Source organism: Hemicordylus capensis, chromosome 15, assembly GCF_027244095.1.
Source record: "Hemicordylus capensis ecotype Gifberg chromosome 15, rHemCap1.1.pri, whole genome shotgun sequence".
Classification (NCBI taxonomy): domain Eukaryota; kingdom Metazoa; phylum Chordata; class Lepidosauria; order Squamata; family Cordylidae; genus Hemicordylus; species Hemicordylus capensis.
Window position 1 is genome coordinate 9,874,693 of NC_069671.1, and position 16,519 is coordinate 9,891,211.

Sequence of the window (16,519 nt, forward strand, 5' to 3'; positions counted from 1 at the left end):
GTTTTAATTGAATAAAAAACAGTTTATTGGAAGAAAAATAATAAAAGCAATAAGACTAAGTTACTAGGTGGTACTAACATAAAGGCAATACAAATATGTTTACAAATAGACTATTGTAAGACACATTTAGCTTAAAGTTCCAGAGCATGTGTAAATTCCCAGGCAGGCAAGAGAGAGATGCTAAGAGAGGGGGAAGGGGGAAGTTTTTAAAAGAAGTTATAGATTGGGGTCATGAGAGTTGGACAACTGCTATAATGTACTTGTCTCTAGGCAACAGGGCTTTGACCAGTGGGAGACTCAGTCCTTCAGGGACAGCGAGGTGGAGAGTAGGAGGGTTGCAAGGATTGGTGTAAGGAGGGATGCCCACGAGAAAAGTGTCTCTGTGGACCCAGCTTCCCACACCTGCTAGGTAAGTTGGCTGGATTGGCACACGGACCAATCCAGGTAGTAATTTCCGCTCTGGTCGTGCCAGCTAAAGTACAGCATACGATGGCAGAGCGGCTGATACCCAATTGAGAATTGGGGCACAGAAATATGTCTTCAGCATGAAGATTGTTCACAACTGGAGTCTCCAGTAGGATGGAGAGGGGAATGCAGAATGGAGTCTCCAGAGGAAGGTCTGAGAGAGCATGAAGGTTGCTTGCCATTGGAGTCCCCAGTGTAAAGCACAAGGGAGCACACTGGGTCATGGAGTTAGGGATACTTATATCCCAAAAAGTGCCTTGGGGCACCTTTCTGCTGTCATGCTTTGCTGAAATGCCCAGAGCCCAGACATGCTTGTTCGGAATGCATTGTTACTGATTGTCCTCCCTGGGTAGGACAGTGTGTGAATAGCCTATTGTATGCAAGGCTGATTGAGCTGAAAATTAGAGTCTGCAGGTGTGTTAAAGAATATCCTGTGCTGGGAAGGGCTTTCCAATAATTCTGTCAAAAGTTTCAGTAGGCACACTTCCAGATGAGTCACTGACTCATCTCTTTTTGTGAAGGAGGGTTGTTGCTGCACTTGTCTTATTTATCTTCCCTTACTAAGTATAATGGTTTCATTAGCAAGTTGTGTTATCTCTCTTGTGAGAGGAAAGAGGAGTCTCAGAGTTCACTCTAAGTCCAGAATGACCTTGGATGCCAGACAACTCGCAGTAGCTAGTTCTGGAGTCTGCTTAGCTGGGGGGCCACATCTAGACAGAGGGGGAGATGGATCTAATCACATTGATTTGTGTTGTTTACTGCCAAATCTAGAGGTGACCAGCCTATCACCAACTAAGTTACTTGTCCCCATGTACTGTAGCATAAACTGTGAGCTCACATTGCGGTGCAGTTCCCGAGCATAGCCAAAATGCAATCATCAAGCCTGGAGATGCAGCTTCAAACAGAGAGGTTTCTGAGAGCCAGGTAGAATAAGCTCAGCTGATAACACTATCTATCTGATTTGTAGACCGCCCCAAACTTCCATCTCTGGGTGGTTTCCAACATAAAACAAATTAAGACAAAAATGAAAACCTTAAAACACTTTAAAACCACAGTCAAGTTAAAAAGCTTGGGTGAAAAAATAAGGACTTTTAAAAAGTTGTTAGACATGGTGTAGCAGATTACCAGTCTTTGTCTCAGAGCAAGCCCACACGAAGGGAAGAAAAATGCTGAATCATCCCTCTATGCTTTCCAAGCAAAGACTTCTTCCGAAACTAGGATCTAGGCTGCCACCCCCCGCCCAATAATTAACAGAGTTTAAATCCCCCCTGGGCTTGAGTGGCAATCCCAGCAAAACTCTCCTTTTTTGCTACTGGGAAAGTATACAAAAACATTCCACATGCAAGCTAAGTCCCCCTCGGCTGGCGGCCGCCCCCTGAAGCTCCCCAGAGGTCCCCCGCCGCCCCCTTCTTTCCAAATCTACCCCCATTACAAGAGGACGGCAGGAGAACTCCCTGCCGTCCCCTTCCCCCTTGCCGGCTGGGCTGCAAATGGCTTCTAGGAAGCCTTTCGCGCGCGCGAAAGGCTTCCTAGAAGCCATTTGCAGCCCAGCCGGCAAGGGGGAAGGGGCCGGCAGGGAGTTCTCCTGCCGTTCTCTTGTAATGGGGGTAGATTTGGAAAGAAGGGGGCGGCGGGGGACCTCTGGGGAGCTTCAGGGGGCAGCCGCCAGCCGAGGGGGACTTAGCTTGAAGGGGGCGGCAGGGACTGGGAGCGATCCTGCCGCCCCGATTATGGATACGAGGAGCCCGCGCCGAGAGGAGATTGAAGCGGGTGGCACCTTGCCGTCCGATTACTACAAAAAATACGGGACTTTAATGGAAGGGGTGAGTAAAGCCCCCCCTGTTTTGAGTGGAACCCCCCACCCGAACCAAAATCACCCCGTGCCCGGACCGGTCTGGAGGCCTTTAGAATGGCCTCCGAACCGGTCCGTGTGCATGACTACAGCTGGTGTATTGACCGAAGCTGATAAAAAGCACCTCTGGCCACTGCCTCAATCTGGGACACCAGGGAGAGGTTTGGATCCAGAAGCACTCCCAGACTACCTGTTCCTTCTGGGGAAGTGTGACCTTATTCAGATCCAGCAGATCAAAATAGTCTCCCAAGTTCTGACCCCACACAATAAGTACCTCTATCTTATTTGCATACAGCCTCAGTTGTTGTTTTTTATCCCTCATCCAGCCCATCACTGCCTCCAGATAGGCATTTAAGGAGGTTATGCCTTCAGCTGATGAAGTTGACATGAAGAGAGATTTGGGTGTCATCAGCATACTGAAAACAACCTGGACAAAATCTCCTGATAATCTCTCCCAGTGGTTTCATATAGATGTTAAAAAGCATTGGAGAGATTTGGAGTCCAGGGGGACACCATATAAAAGTTCCAGTTTTGAAGAGCAACAGTCTCCAAACGTTACCATCTGGAATCTGCCTGAAAGGTAACAGCAGAACCACTACAAAGCTATGCCTCCCACCTGCAAACCCCTCAGGCACTCCAGAAGGATACTATGGTTGATAGCAGGGGTGTAGCAGGGGGGGTGTATTCACTCCTTTCCCCAGCAGCCCCTTGGAGTGAGGGAGATAATGAAGAAAATAGTGATGGGTGGACCTGGGGGACCCATGTTCTTTGAACCCATCCGCCTAATTATAGCTACACCCCTGGTGATAGTATTGAAAGCTGCCAAGAGATCCAAAAGGACCAACAGAGTCTTACTCCCTCTGTCAGTTCCTAATTGGAGATCATGCATCAAACTGACCAAGGCAGCCTCTAATCCATAACCCACCAGAAAGCCAGTTTGAAATGGGTCTAGATATTATATTGCTACCAATCAAACTTTGTAAGGCAGTGGACTACATAAGAGGGCTTCACTGGATAATCTTGAGGACAGGCAGCTTTGTTACATTCCATTTTAGCTCCACCATTAAATACCTCCACCCTTGATCTGCCAAATTCAGCCTTGGCTGTTCCCACAGGCCAGACTCAGAAGGTTAGTATATTTGAAATAAAAACTTGGCAACCCTGGCAGGAGAAGGATGCTTTCCACATTCCAGTGGCTGTATTATTACGTGACGTGGAATCCCATCCCCCTGTTCTCCCATCCAAATTTGGACGTAACTGAGAGCTCCCTTTCTGCAGCCAGTGAGAGTGCAGAGAGGAGGGGGATCTGGCTGTGTGGGCTCCCTTATTCCATGAAGGACAGCCAATCACAGCCTCGTTGAGGGAGGAGCTTTCTCCCTCAGCTCCAGTTCCATGGGACGCAGCTTGTGGTTCCACATTCAGATTAAATGCAGGCTGCGTCCAACCTTGTGTTGAAGCAACAAAACTCACTACAACTTGAGAGTTCAGATCGGAGGCAGAAAATCCAAACTTTGGGTACATTGCCACACGGAACCTCTGTTGCATGCATTTGAATGTAACACTCACGGAACCTCTGGCACTTCAACTGTGGTTCTGCGTTACATGCGAATGCGGCCGGTGTCTTCAGTCATGCTGGTCTCCTCTTGCCATAGGGCTAGTAGAAGCCATTGCTAGGGTCTTGTGAGGAAGATCTGCAACTGAAGCTAGCAAATGCCACAAGGCCTGAAAATAGCAAAACTTGGGACTCTGGTGAGGGAAATCAGACAAATATTCAACTTTTGTATCGCGGCTGAGCACAAGAAACAGTTGTGACAAACCAGACCTGCAGGACTTATCTAGGTCTCTGATAGGATAAAGTAGATCATGTGATATTTCCCCATAGGCAATGCCTTTGCTCAAGGCTGATCTGCATGTTCAGAAAAGCCCTCTGGTAGAGGTCAACTTGGATTGTACCATGTGAGATTGGAGGAGATTCAGCACGTATTTGAATAATGCTACCATAGCAAAAGGTCCCTGTATGTAGTTAGCTGGCACTTCAGGGAGAAATATTATCCCTGATCTGGTCGCTTTTTAAATGCAGGGAATATTTGACATGGAGGAGTGTTAAAAATATCGATTATTCCCTCTACCACCTGCAAACCAAAGTGGCACAGTCTGGGAAGGATTCTATCATATGAGTGTGTGTGTGTGCGTGTGTGTGTGGGTGTACTCACACACATACGGTGGGGTTTTTTAAAGCTGCCTCTCTGCAGTGTGAAAAGAATAAACTATTTATGAACTTAATCATTGCAGTGAACATTAACTATTTAAAGGAGCTTTGGAAATATAAAATGTCCAAGGGAGGAAGAGGATCCGGAACGTATTTCCAGATCCTTTTTTTTTTAATAGGGAGAGTTTAGTGTGCCCTATAACCAGGGGCATAGCAAGGTTGGAGTGGTCCCTGGGACCACAAGTGAAGATGGGTCAATAACAATAACAATGGAACAATAACAAATTGTTCTCTGGGCAGCTCGCAGCAACACAAAGAAAGGTGCGAGGGGGAGAGTAAAGAGCAAGCTATCACCAGCCAGTATTGCCCCCCCCTTCAGGGGCCCAGGGACATTTGTGTCCCCCGCCACCTTGTCCAGTTGCTGCTATGCCCCTGCCTATAGCATTTGTTTTACAGAACAGTTGCCTTGGGGGGGGGGAGTGATATGTTTGGCCTCCTGCAAGGAAATCCAGGTGTTCATTAGGATTTATATATTTAATTCTTTCCACCACCACCCCCCCCCGCTCCTCTCTTCCCAGTTGCTAGGCAGCTGCCTGACCACACAGCTGGAACCTGAAGTTGAGCGTGTGCGTTTGGGTTGCAGTTGTCTTCTGCAAAGGAAGGGGGTGGGGGAAGCCGAATGGTTGCTTGGGACGTTCCAGCTAATCTGCCTCTAATACCTCTCTGCCTTTGAATCCCCTAGGCTTCCAGTGGCAGAGCGAGGGAGGCTTTAAAAGGGGGTGCGTGCGTGTGTGTGTGGCGAAAAGGTTGCAGCGCAGGTTTCCAGTTCATTGGCTGGACTTGCTGGGCCTCAGCTGACCTGCCGAGGCTGTCCTATGATGGCCTTTCCTGGGAGGAGGTAAAACAAAATCCACAGCCTTTGCCTCTCTCTCCCGCTCCTCCATCCTCTGCATTGTAACCCTGCCTCCCTGGCCTCTTCCCCGGCCTCCTGTCAGTTCCCATCAACACCGCCTGCTCCGGGTGTCAGGGCTAATGCTATGCGAAAGGGAAACTGGCAGGGAGGAGAGGAAAGCCATCTTTGTGTGTGTGTGTCTGTGTGTGTGTTTGCATGAGTGTGTGCTTCTGTGTGCGGGGTGCGCGCGCCAAAGCACTGCTGTTTCATAGGCTCCGGCAGCTGCTGCATGGCCGATGATGCTCTCTCCATCGCCTGCCTCCCTGCAGGCAGCCACAGGATCATTTGGAGCCTGAACCGCAAGCCGTGCTAACGTGCGCGCTGCTGCCGCCGCCGCCGCCGCCGCCGCCTCCTCCTCCTCCTCCTCCTCTCAGGACCAGCCGGTAGTCTAACCAGACTGCGGTCTCTCCCTCCCTCCCTCTCTCCCTCTCTCTCTCTGCTTTGGTGGCAGAACCTGGAATATGGGGAACGCTCCGTTCTAAGGTAAGGCGAGAGCTTGTTCATTTCTCCCTCCTCCAGCTTCCGAAAATAGCTGTCTCTGCTTAACTGGCTTAGAGGCTAACCCATCTTTGGCCTTTCTCGCTTTCTCTGCACCCACCCCCATCCCTCTGCCTCTCCACATTGATGCAGGAAAGGACACCATCCCTGCAGGCAGGCAAACTTTATTTTGATGCTGGGCTGTGAGGAGGACTTTGATGTCCTTCAGGTTTCCCCCCCTAGATGGGGGGGAAAGGGTTGCTGGAATTGCCACAGAAGCCGTCACATCCTGTGTGCATAAAATATAAAGAGCGGAGGAGATTAAACCCTCGTGCAAGACGATTCTATCCTCTTTTCTTCTTTTCCTATTGCTCCCCCTGCAATCTTGCTGATGTTTTGCTTCTTTATGGCGTTTTATCCATATGTCATTCCTTAGGCAAGAGCCTGTCCTCCTCTGTAAGATAAGACAGGCGTCTGGCAGTTGTTGACGGTGCTCTGCTGTGTTTCTCGGCTTCTGTGAGGGGCGAACTTAGTCACCATCCAAGCGAGTGTCTCCCTGTCTCCCTCCACCACCACACACACCGGCTCCTTCTTCCTCCTTTTCCATTAACACAGTTCAGCTCTACGGTATCCAGTTGCTTCTCAGAGCAACGCCGGAGTGTCATAGCAAAGTCGTTGGTGTCATTATGATTCCCTTGGAGATGTTGTTAATGAAATTAGCTGTGCCGTTTCCGTCGGCCTTTTGGGCTGCACATCCAGTGCATCCGGTGGTGGTGGTGATGTGGCAAGAGCTTGTTTGGGGTGGCATTGGCAACTCCTTCTGTCCCTGCTTTAGATAGCTGGAGTGTCTTATTTTCCACAAGGAAGACTATATATGCACAAGTGGTGGCCTTCTGGGTATGTTTCTGAGGACTATCCCTGAATTGTATGGAAACATTTGTGTGCAATGTGTGTGTCTATGCATGTATGCATACAGAGAGTTGAATGGTGAGTGTGCATTAACACTGGCGATTGTATACTTCTATTACTTATGTAGTGCCTTTAATATATATTCCTCTTCCATATCTTTTCCCCTACGTTTCCCCTGTCTCTTTTGCATTTTTGTTTCTTAACTGGTAAGCTGTGGTCAAGGAGCCAGCCCTACCCACCTACCTATAATATGTACGGCACCTAGCACAGCATTAGGCACTTTGTAAGTAAACTGTTATGAAGAACAGTACCTGGTGCTTTAGAGAGTGGCAGTTTAAGAAACCATACATATCTCTGCCCCTAGGAGCCTCCAATCCAAATGTTGCCAGTGGGGGAGAGAACAGAGACAGAAGACAGGAGGGAAGTGGCAGTCATGGGTACAATGAACAGCAGAGTGATGGGGACTTTGTAAGAAGACTGGGCAATTAATGGCTGCCATATACTGAGTCAGACCATTGGTCCATCTGCTTCAGTATTGCCTGCACGGACTGGCAGTGGCCTCTCAATGTTTTAGGCAGGATTCTTTCTCAGCCCTGCCTAGAGATGCTGGAGATTGCACCTGGGACCTTCTGCATGCAAAGCAGGTCCTCTACCACTGAGCTACGGTCCTTCCCCAGACCCATGGTCTATCTAGCTAGCTCAATATTGTCTGCACTAACTGGTAGTGGCTCTCCAGGGTGTCAGCAGGGGTCTTTCCCAGCCCTTCTGGGAGATGCTGCCAGGGAGTGCACCTGGGACCTTCTGTATGCAAAGCAGATACTCTACTGCTGAGTTATGGCCCCTGCAAACCATGAGACTGTGCACACACCAGGAATAATAATGCTTAGCATTTGTGTAGTGTTCTGAGTATTCAGAACATTTCACATGTCTTGTAATCCTGACAGCAACACTGTAAGGTAAGTAAGTATTATTATCCCCATGTTGCAGCTTGGAAGCTGAGAGGCTTGCCTAAGGCCATCTAGTGAGCTAATGGCAGAGGCAAGATTCAAACCAGGGAAGTTCTGATCCTTAACCACATGGCTATGCCAGCTATCAACTTAAAAGGTCCATTGATGCACCTTCTCATTGCCTTCATGTGAAAGTAAACAAGTATCTGTTAGGGCCATAGTCATGGAGTGTGTGGGATGCCTGCAAGATACTGGTCCCTTTGGGGATATAGGCTGCTCCATCTCTGCGTTTACCGCATTCATTGTTTTGTTAAGAAGGAAAAGGTATGGCTCTTCTACTTATGAAAATATAAGGAGGAAAGTACAAGCAAAACACTGTAAATACTCTACTCAGTTGCTGACTATGAAATAAACTCCCTCCCGCTTCCAGCATTCTGACCAATGAGAGAGAGTGTCTCTATAAATTTTTAAAAATGGAATTTCTTATTGTAGGAAATTATGAAGCAGCCTTATGGTGAATCAGACCCATAGCTCAGTGCTGCCTTGGCTGACTCTCCAGGATGGCTCTCTAGGGTTTCAGAGGGGACTCTTCCAGACCTGCCAGAGAATGTACCTGGCAGCCTCTGCAGGCAAACCAGGTGCTCTACCACTGAGCTATGAATGCCTTGCCACAGGTTAATGTTGGAAGCTGTTTTATACTGAACCAGACCACAGGTTCATCTAGCCTAGGATTGCTTACACTACCTGGCAGCAGTGCCTCTCCAGGGTTTAATCAAGGGTTTCCTAGCCCTATCTGGAGATGCCTGGAATTAAACCTGGGTTTTTCTGCATGTAAAATGGAGGCTCCACCACTGAGCTCACTAACATTCTTCTGGCCTCCTCCTCCTCCAACATCTCCTCCTCCAGCATCTGGTCATGAACTTGCCACTGGTGTGCATGCACATTCTTTATTCAATTAGCATTAACTACAACTGGGGGTAGTGGTGTGTGCACACACAGACATAGACAGACACCTATATAGATCCTGATGGTGTGCCAACTCTCCCATCATCCTCAGTTGCAGCAGTGGATAAGTTGGTGCACAGAAGCCATGTTTGACACTGTCTGATCTTAAGAATGAAAGAAAAGGTCACTGGATCAGATGAAAAATCCAGCTGGTCTAGCAGCCTAGGAAGATCAGAAGTTGCCTTCTACTGAGTCAGACCACTGATCCATCTAGCTCAATATTATCCACACAGACCGGCAGCAGCTTCTCCAAGGTTGCAGGCAGACATCTCTTTCAGCCCTATCTGGAGATGCTGCCAGGGAGGGAACTGGGAACCTTTTGCATTCAAGCATGCAGTTGCTCTTCCCAGAGGGCCCCCATCCCCTAAGGGGAATATCTTCCAGTGCTCACATGGTGGTCCCTCATTCAAATCCTGCTTCCCACAGCAGCCGGCCCAATGCCTCTTGGAAGCCCACAGGTATCCCTTTGCTGGTGATGCCCTCTAACAACTGCAGCTCAGGGGCACACTGCCTTTGAATGTGTGCCTCATCCATTTTGTAAGAGTAGCCCTGCTGGGTCAAGCTAAGGCCTGTCTAGTCCAGCATCCTTTCCCCTACCACTACAGTGGCCAACTAAATGCCTCTGAAAAATCACAGGCCTTCAAAGCAACACCTACAGAGCTTTATCACCCATCAATGGATCCCCCCCCCCCGCATAGGGCTGCCAACTCTGACTGAATCTGTTCCCTGATGGATGTTTCCTCCGATGGATGTTTCCCCAACTAACGGTTTACAATATATCAAGCCTGTACAACTTTTCTGATTGCTTTCAATAGTCATCTGGAAATTAATGGCTGTGCCACTGAGCCCCTGGTGGCGCAGTGGTAAAACTGCTGCCCTGTAACCAGAAGGTTACAAGTTTGATCCTGACCAGGGGCTCAAGGTTGACTCAGCCTTCCATCCTTCCGAGGTCAGTAAAATGAGTACCCAGAATGTTGGGGGCAATATGCTAAATCATTGTAAACCGCTTAGAGAGCTCCGGCTATAGAGCGGTATATAAATGTAAGTGCTATTGCTATTGCTATTGCTAATGCCCATTCCTGGAGATTCTGGGCCAACCCTGGAGAGTTGGCAACCCTATCCCCAATCCAGCATATATATATATTTTTAAAAAACAACACCACCACAATTGGCTTTCATAATACCCAGTTCAGTACAGCAATTTATCCACATGCAGTATGCCAGATAAGATGTGGATTATCATTGCATCTGCCAATCAGAAGGACAGAGTCTTAGAGCAATCACTTATTTTTATATATTTACACGTACATGCACACACACACACACACACACCCCTCTACCTGGCCACAGAAAGGAAGTGTTAAGGCTGTGATCAATAAGAGAGGAGGCTAAACCAGGACTGAATAGCTGCAAGGAGAAAAGATTCACCTTAAGAGGCAAGCGTGGAATACAGAAGTGCAGAGCAAGCTGGAGTGAGGCATAGAAAGGAGGCTTCCTGATAAATAAGCATGTAAGGAACCTGAATGTTGATGCTATTGCACCGGCCGCCTGCAATCTTAGAGATGGGCTCAGGTCTGATTTACACAGGCGTGCACGTCACTTAGTAACAATGACAGCTCTGGGAGGGGGACAAGCACCCCCTCAGACAAGTAGTTTGTCCCCCCCTGCACCTGCCCCCCATTTCAGTTTCAGAAATCTAATAAGTGGGACATAGCTCGCCCACCCATAAATGCACTTTGCCCCTTCTGTGCTCCCTGCCTCAATTTTATTTTTATTTTTTGGTGTTATCTCTGCTTAGTAACACAACACTTAGGACTGGTTCATGTATGCATGTACATCATGTGACTTCTCATTGTGTGATTGCTTTCACTACCTCGCAGCTCAATGGAAGTGGGAAAGACCTCCATTGGAAAGCTTTGGGTTTGAAGTAATACTGAAGGTTCCCTCCATGGTGCTGGATCCCTCATCCAAGCCTCCAAATCACCATTTTTCATGCCACTTGATATCAAGTGCTAAAATATGCATGCTTTGAACCAGCCCACAGCTGTTAATTTGTGTCATGGTTCTAGTGATGCAAGGGAAGTGATGTAAGGTGATATGGGCACTCGGTCCACCGAGTCTGATCTGTGGCTTGTTCACACATGCAAACACAGACAACTGCAGTTGTCTGGTGACAAACATACATGTGCAAACTGATCATGGGTGCCTCACAATTCGCGTATCTCAGTTGAGCGTATTGTAGGAACATAACCCCTGCTAACTTGGCAAAGAGACACCTTTTAACATGGTGATCTTCTTTATTTAGCAGGGGGAGAGTAACTGGCTCTCTCCACCCCCAGCACAGGACCTCCAGTGACTGTTGCTGATGTCTATCTTATGTTTCTTTTTAGAATGTGAGCCCTTTGGGGACAGGGAGCCATCTTATTTATTTATTATTTCTCTGTGTAAACCTCCCTGAGCCATTTTTGGAAGGGCGGTATAGAAATCAAATAAATAAATAAATAAATAAATAAATGAATGAATAAAAAAATTAAAAAAAAGGAAGCTGCCTTCTACTGAGTCAAACTATTGGTCCATCCAGCTCAGTATTGTCTACACTGACTGGCAGTGGCTCTTCAGGGTTTCAGGCAGGAGTCTTTCCCAACCCCACCTGGAGATGCCAAGGAGTGAACTGTAAACCTTCTGCATGCAAAGCGGATGCTGTACCACTGAGCTACAAGCCCATATTGCCATCCTCTGTTGGAAAACACAACTATGCAGTTAATGAGAGTTTTATATATGACGTATATTAGGGGTGTGAGAAGAAACATTTTCTTTTTCATTTGTTTTTCATGTGTGTGTGTTGTTTATCTTCATTTGTTTTGATTTTTAATTCATTTTTGTTTTTTAAATAAAAAATGAACAACATTTCTCACTTAACTTTCTTAATTCTGGCTGGAACTCCACCATGCAGCTGTCTGTCTGTGACAACCTTAAAAAACACACCACCACCACCACCACCACCATCATCATATTTTTGTTTACACAGACAGGAGTTATTGACTGGTTTGTTTTATCCAGACATCGAGTCCTTCCCAAGGACCTGGGAAGGCTGAATTTTATTATCAATGTTGTTGCTGTTATAATTATAGATATTGTCAAATATAGGCTGTTCCAAGTAAAGTTGCTTTAATTGGTTGATGGTGATTTCTTATTATTGGCTGATGGTGATTTCTTCTTCATCATCATAATAATAATAATTTCTTTTCAACAACCAAGTTCTCAAAGCAGTTTACAGAAAAAGGGCTAAGATGATTTCCTGTCCCCAAAGTGCTCACAGTCTAAAAAGAAACACACAGAAGACACTAGCAATGGCCACTGGGAGGGATGCTGAGCTGAGGTTGGAGAGGTTCAGTTGCTCTACCCCTGTTAAAAATAAGAGAGTTATCACTTTAAAAGGTGTGTCTTGAGCTTGTTGGCATATTCTCCATGACATAGTGTTGTTGTAGGGTATTGCAGGTTAAATAAATGGCTACTGCCATGGTTTTTGGATCTCTCAGTGGCTTTCAATACTATTGACCATAGTATCCTTCTGGAACGTCTGAGGGGATTGGGGATGGGAGGCACTGCTTTGCAGTGGTTCTGCTCCTACCTCACAGGCAGATTCCATATTGTGTCCCTTGGAGACTGTTGTTCTTTCAAATCTGAACTTTCCTATGGTGTCCTTCAGGGCTCCATATTGTCTCTGATTATTCTTCACATCTACATGAAACCGCTGGGAGAGATCATCAGGAGATTTGGTGCAGGGTGTTATCAATATGCTGATGACACCCAAATCTACTTCTCCATGTCAACATCATCGGGAGAAGGCATAACGTCTCCAAATGCCTGTCTGGAGGCAGTAATGGGCTGGATGAGGGATAACAAACTGAGACTGAATCCAGATAAAATGGAGGTACTTAGTGTGCGGGGTCGGATCTTGGGAGATGATTTTTATCTGCCGTTTCTGGATGGGGTCACACTCCCCCAGAAGGAACAATATGCAGTCTGGGGGTGCTTCTGGATCTTAATCTCTCCCTGGTGTCCCAGGTTGAGGCAGTGGCCAGAGGTACTTTTTATCAGCTTCGGCTGATACGCCAGCTGCGTCTTGTTTCTTGAGATGAATGACTCAAAATGGTGGTACATATGTATTACTGGCTGGATTATTGCAATGCACTCTATGTTGGGCTGCCTTTGTACGTAGTTTGGAAACTGCAGTTGGTTCAGAATGTGGTGGCCAGGTTGGTCTCTGGGTCATCTAGGAGAGACCAAATCACTCCTGTGTTAAAAGAATTACACTGGCTGCCAATACGTTTCCGGGCAAAATACAAGATGCTGGTTATTACCTATAAAGCCTGAAACAGCTTAGGCCCTGGGTATGTAAGAGAACGTCTTCTTCACCATGAGCCCCACTGCCTGTTGAGATCATCAGGAGAGGTTCTCCTGCAGTTGCCACCAACTCGTTTGGTGGCTACTCAGGAACAGGCCTTTTGTGTTGCTGTCCCTGGACTTTGGAATGCGCTCCCTGGTGAAATAAGAGCCTCCCCATCTCTGGCAACTTTTAAAAAGGCACTGAAGACACATTTATTCACCTAGGCTTTTAATTAGATTTGTAGTTTAAATTTTCAATTCTGGTTTTAAATGATTTTAATGCTAAAATGTTTTTAATGTTTAAATGATTTTAATTGTTTGATTTAATTTTGGTTTTAACTGTTAATGATTTTAATTGTTTTTATTTGTTGTAAACCACCCTGGAGGGGTGATATATAAATCAAATATAAAAATAAATAAGAAAATGACAGCCATCCATTCCAAACCCAGATCCCCATTAATTGCCTTTTGCTTCCATGGGGCATTTGCTCTGGAATGAATGGAAATGGATATGACTGGTGCACATTTTAGACCAATTTCCATTCATACAAAAAATGAATGCACATGCTTAGTGTGCATCTATAATGGGGTTTGCACTGTGTGCCATGGTGACTGTTTTCACCCATAAGTCAACGCTGGGTGCATAATAGGTCTTCTCAAGCATATTATATGAGCATATGAGGTCTTCTCAAGGCCTATCTGTTTTGCCAGGTGTTTGCCCTTTAATTTTTTTAAAATTGTTGTTGGTATTGTTGTTGTTCAGTGCTTAGTCTCTTTGGAGGAGGCGGTATATAAGAAATTTTAAATAATATAATATATAATATAATATAGTATAATATAATATATAAATTAAATGACAAATAAATATTAAACATGTCTTGTGGTAACAAGCATGAATTGTCCCCTTTGCTAAGCTGGGTCTACCCTGGTTTGCATTTCAATGGGAGACATCTGAGCACTGTAAGATATTCTTCTCAGGGGATTGGACTGCTCTGGGGAAAGTTGCTGCATACTTGTATGCAGAAGGTTTCAAGTTCCCTCCCTGGCAGCATCTCCAAGATAGGGCTGAGAGAGATTCCTGCCTGTAATCTTGGAGAAGCTACTGCCAGTCTGTGAAGACAATACTGAGCTAGATGGACTAATGGTCTGACTTCCTATGGCAGCTTCCTATGTATTATTTTATTTATCACATTTTATTTTTTATATTAATTCCTCATCGAATGAGTTCTCATTCATCAAGCAATGACTTAATGCTGTTGCCTTGGTTGGTGTTTTTATGGTTGTGTTTAACATTTGTTAAACATTTCTTTCCACTTCTCATGCGAAAAACTACTCCTGGTTTCTTTTGAGCATTCTTTGCTCAAAGAGAGGAGAGCTGGTCTTGTGGTAGCAAGCATGACCTGTCCCCTTAGCTAAGCAGGGTCCACCCTGGTTGCAAATGAAAGGGAGACTAGAAGTGTGAGCACTGGAAGAGATTCCCCCCAGGGGATGGAGCTAATCTGGGAAGAGCAGAAGGTTCCCAGTTACCTCCCTGGCAGCATCTCCAAGATAGGCTGAGAGAGATTCCTGCCTGCAACCTTGGAGAAGCCCGGGGGCATAACTATAATAGGGCAAGGGGAGACAGTTGTCTGGGGGCCCACTGCCTTGGGGGGGCCCAGAGGCAAGTCACATGACTGACTCCCCCAGCTGCACACCCACCCAGGCTTCCTTCAGTTGTATTCATCCTCCGAAATTGATGTGTGTTAAGACCTGGAGCTACCATAGTAGGAATTTCACTTCAATTTCTTCACCTTTTGCTTGTATTTTGGCTAGTTTGTGTTCCTCTGTTCCCTTTCTGCGCCTTCCCTGCGTGTCCAGTGCTAGTCTGGGAGGGAGCCAGGGAGAGACAGAGTCGCTAGCGTTTCCTCTGCTTCTGATTTTAGCAGGCCCTCTGAATGGCCGCCGAAACCTTTGGCAGCAAGAGAGGGGCTTCTCCCTCTCTCTCAGGACTCTCTTGCACACTCCATGTGCCGGGCTGAGTGGGCTGCAGCGACTACTTCCGTGCCCATCACTTACCCTCCTAAGTCCAAGTGGGATAAAAAGAAGGATAAAAAAGACAAGAAATCCCTGGCACGCTCGGTGCAGCCCAGCAGGTCCTAGGAGGGGGCAATATTGCACTCCGCAGGGTACTGGCTGTGGGAGAGGCCAAGACTTTGCCCCCGCCGCAGGCTGCATCGGCGGCCTCGGCCATAGCAGGGGGTGACGGCCATCAGGGAGCCACGCGGGCCTCAGAGCTTGAGTCAACAGAGGCTCCGTCTGCCAAGCGTGCTGTCACCACAGAAGTTACTTGTAGAGCAGCCGCCCCTGAGAGCGGGGAGGAGGAAATTCCTCCGAGATTCACCGCTTTGCTGCATCACGTCGTTTCAGAAGAACTTGATAAGCTGGTCCCTATCATTGCTAGTGCCATTCCCACCAAAATCTCCGGGTCGGCCATTTTGTCTACCATGCTTCTGTCCCTCAGCCGTCGGGCTCTCGCCCATCTAGGCAGGAGCTGGGATCTCCCCGCTCTCCCTGTGTGATTCTCCAGCTCCTTTGCATCCTGTGGACTCCTCACTGCCTATTGTTGATGTTGCTGATCAATCAGAAGCCTCTGACTCCAGCAGGGAGGAGGGGGAGCTCTTGGGGGACGATGCAGACCCCCCCCCATCAGCCTCCTTAGCGTCTTTTTCCACAAGCTGATTATCCGGTCCTTTTACACAAGGTCCGTAAGACCCTGAAATTGGAGGGACAGGTTCAGCCAGTGGCTGAGACCCCAGAAGGGGTTTCCTCAGTGCTCCCCTTAGGGTGCCTGAGGTGGCAGTTCCGTGCCCTCAATTATTTTTGGACCTAATTCAAGCTGAATGAGATCGTCCCACTGAAAGGAAGGGACCCCCTCCGTGGATTAGACATCTCTATGAGGCCCCCAAGAGTGACAAGCTTAAAGTGCCACCTGTGGATGCTGAGGTGGCTGTCTTACGCAGGGACGGTGATGAAGTGTTGAAGAACTTGGATGATGAAAAAATGTGACGCCACCCTGTGTGGGTCTCATGAGGCTACTGCTTTCTCTCTACATGCATCCATGTCAAATTCTGTGTTTGCGAGGGCGGCTATCCTCTGGGTTAAAGAGCTGTCTCCCATGGTGCCTCCTGAATTAACTGCTCTGAGGCAAGGTCTCGACAAATTCGGCGGGGCTGCTGCCTTTATGGCAGATTCCTCTTGGGATGCCACTCAGCTGTCAGAGCCCTAGCTTCTGATGTCACCGTACGCCGCCTTCTGTGGCTTAAAATCTGGAAGGT

At 47.3% G+C, this 16,519-nt stretch overlaps 1 protein-coding gene across 19 annotated transcripts in view; it reads left to right on the forward strand.

Annotated features, from left to right (window-relative positions):
- The window catches only part of RIMBP2 (RIMS binding protein 2), a 240,764-nt gene that overhangs the window by 13,457 nt on the left and 210,788 nt on the right, over positions 1 to 16,519 (forward strand). The gene's annotated exons all lie outside the window — the stretch shown is intronic.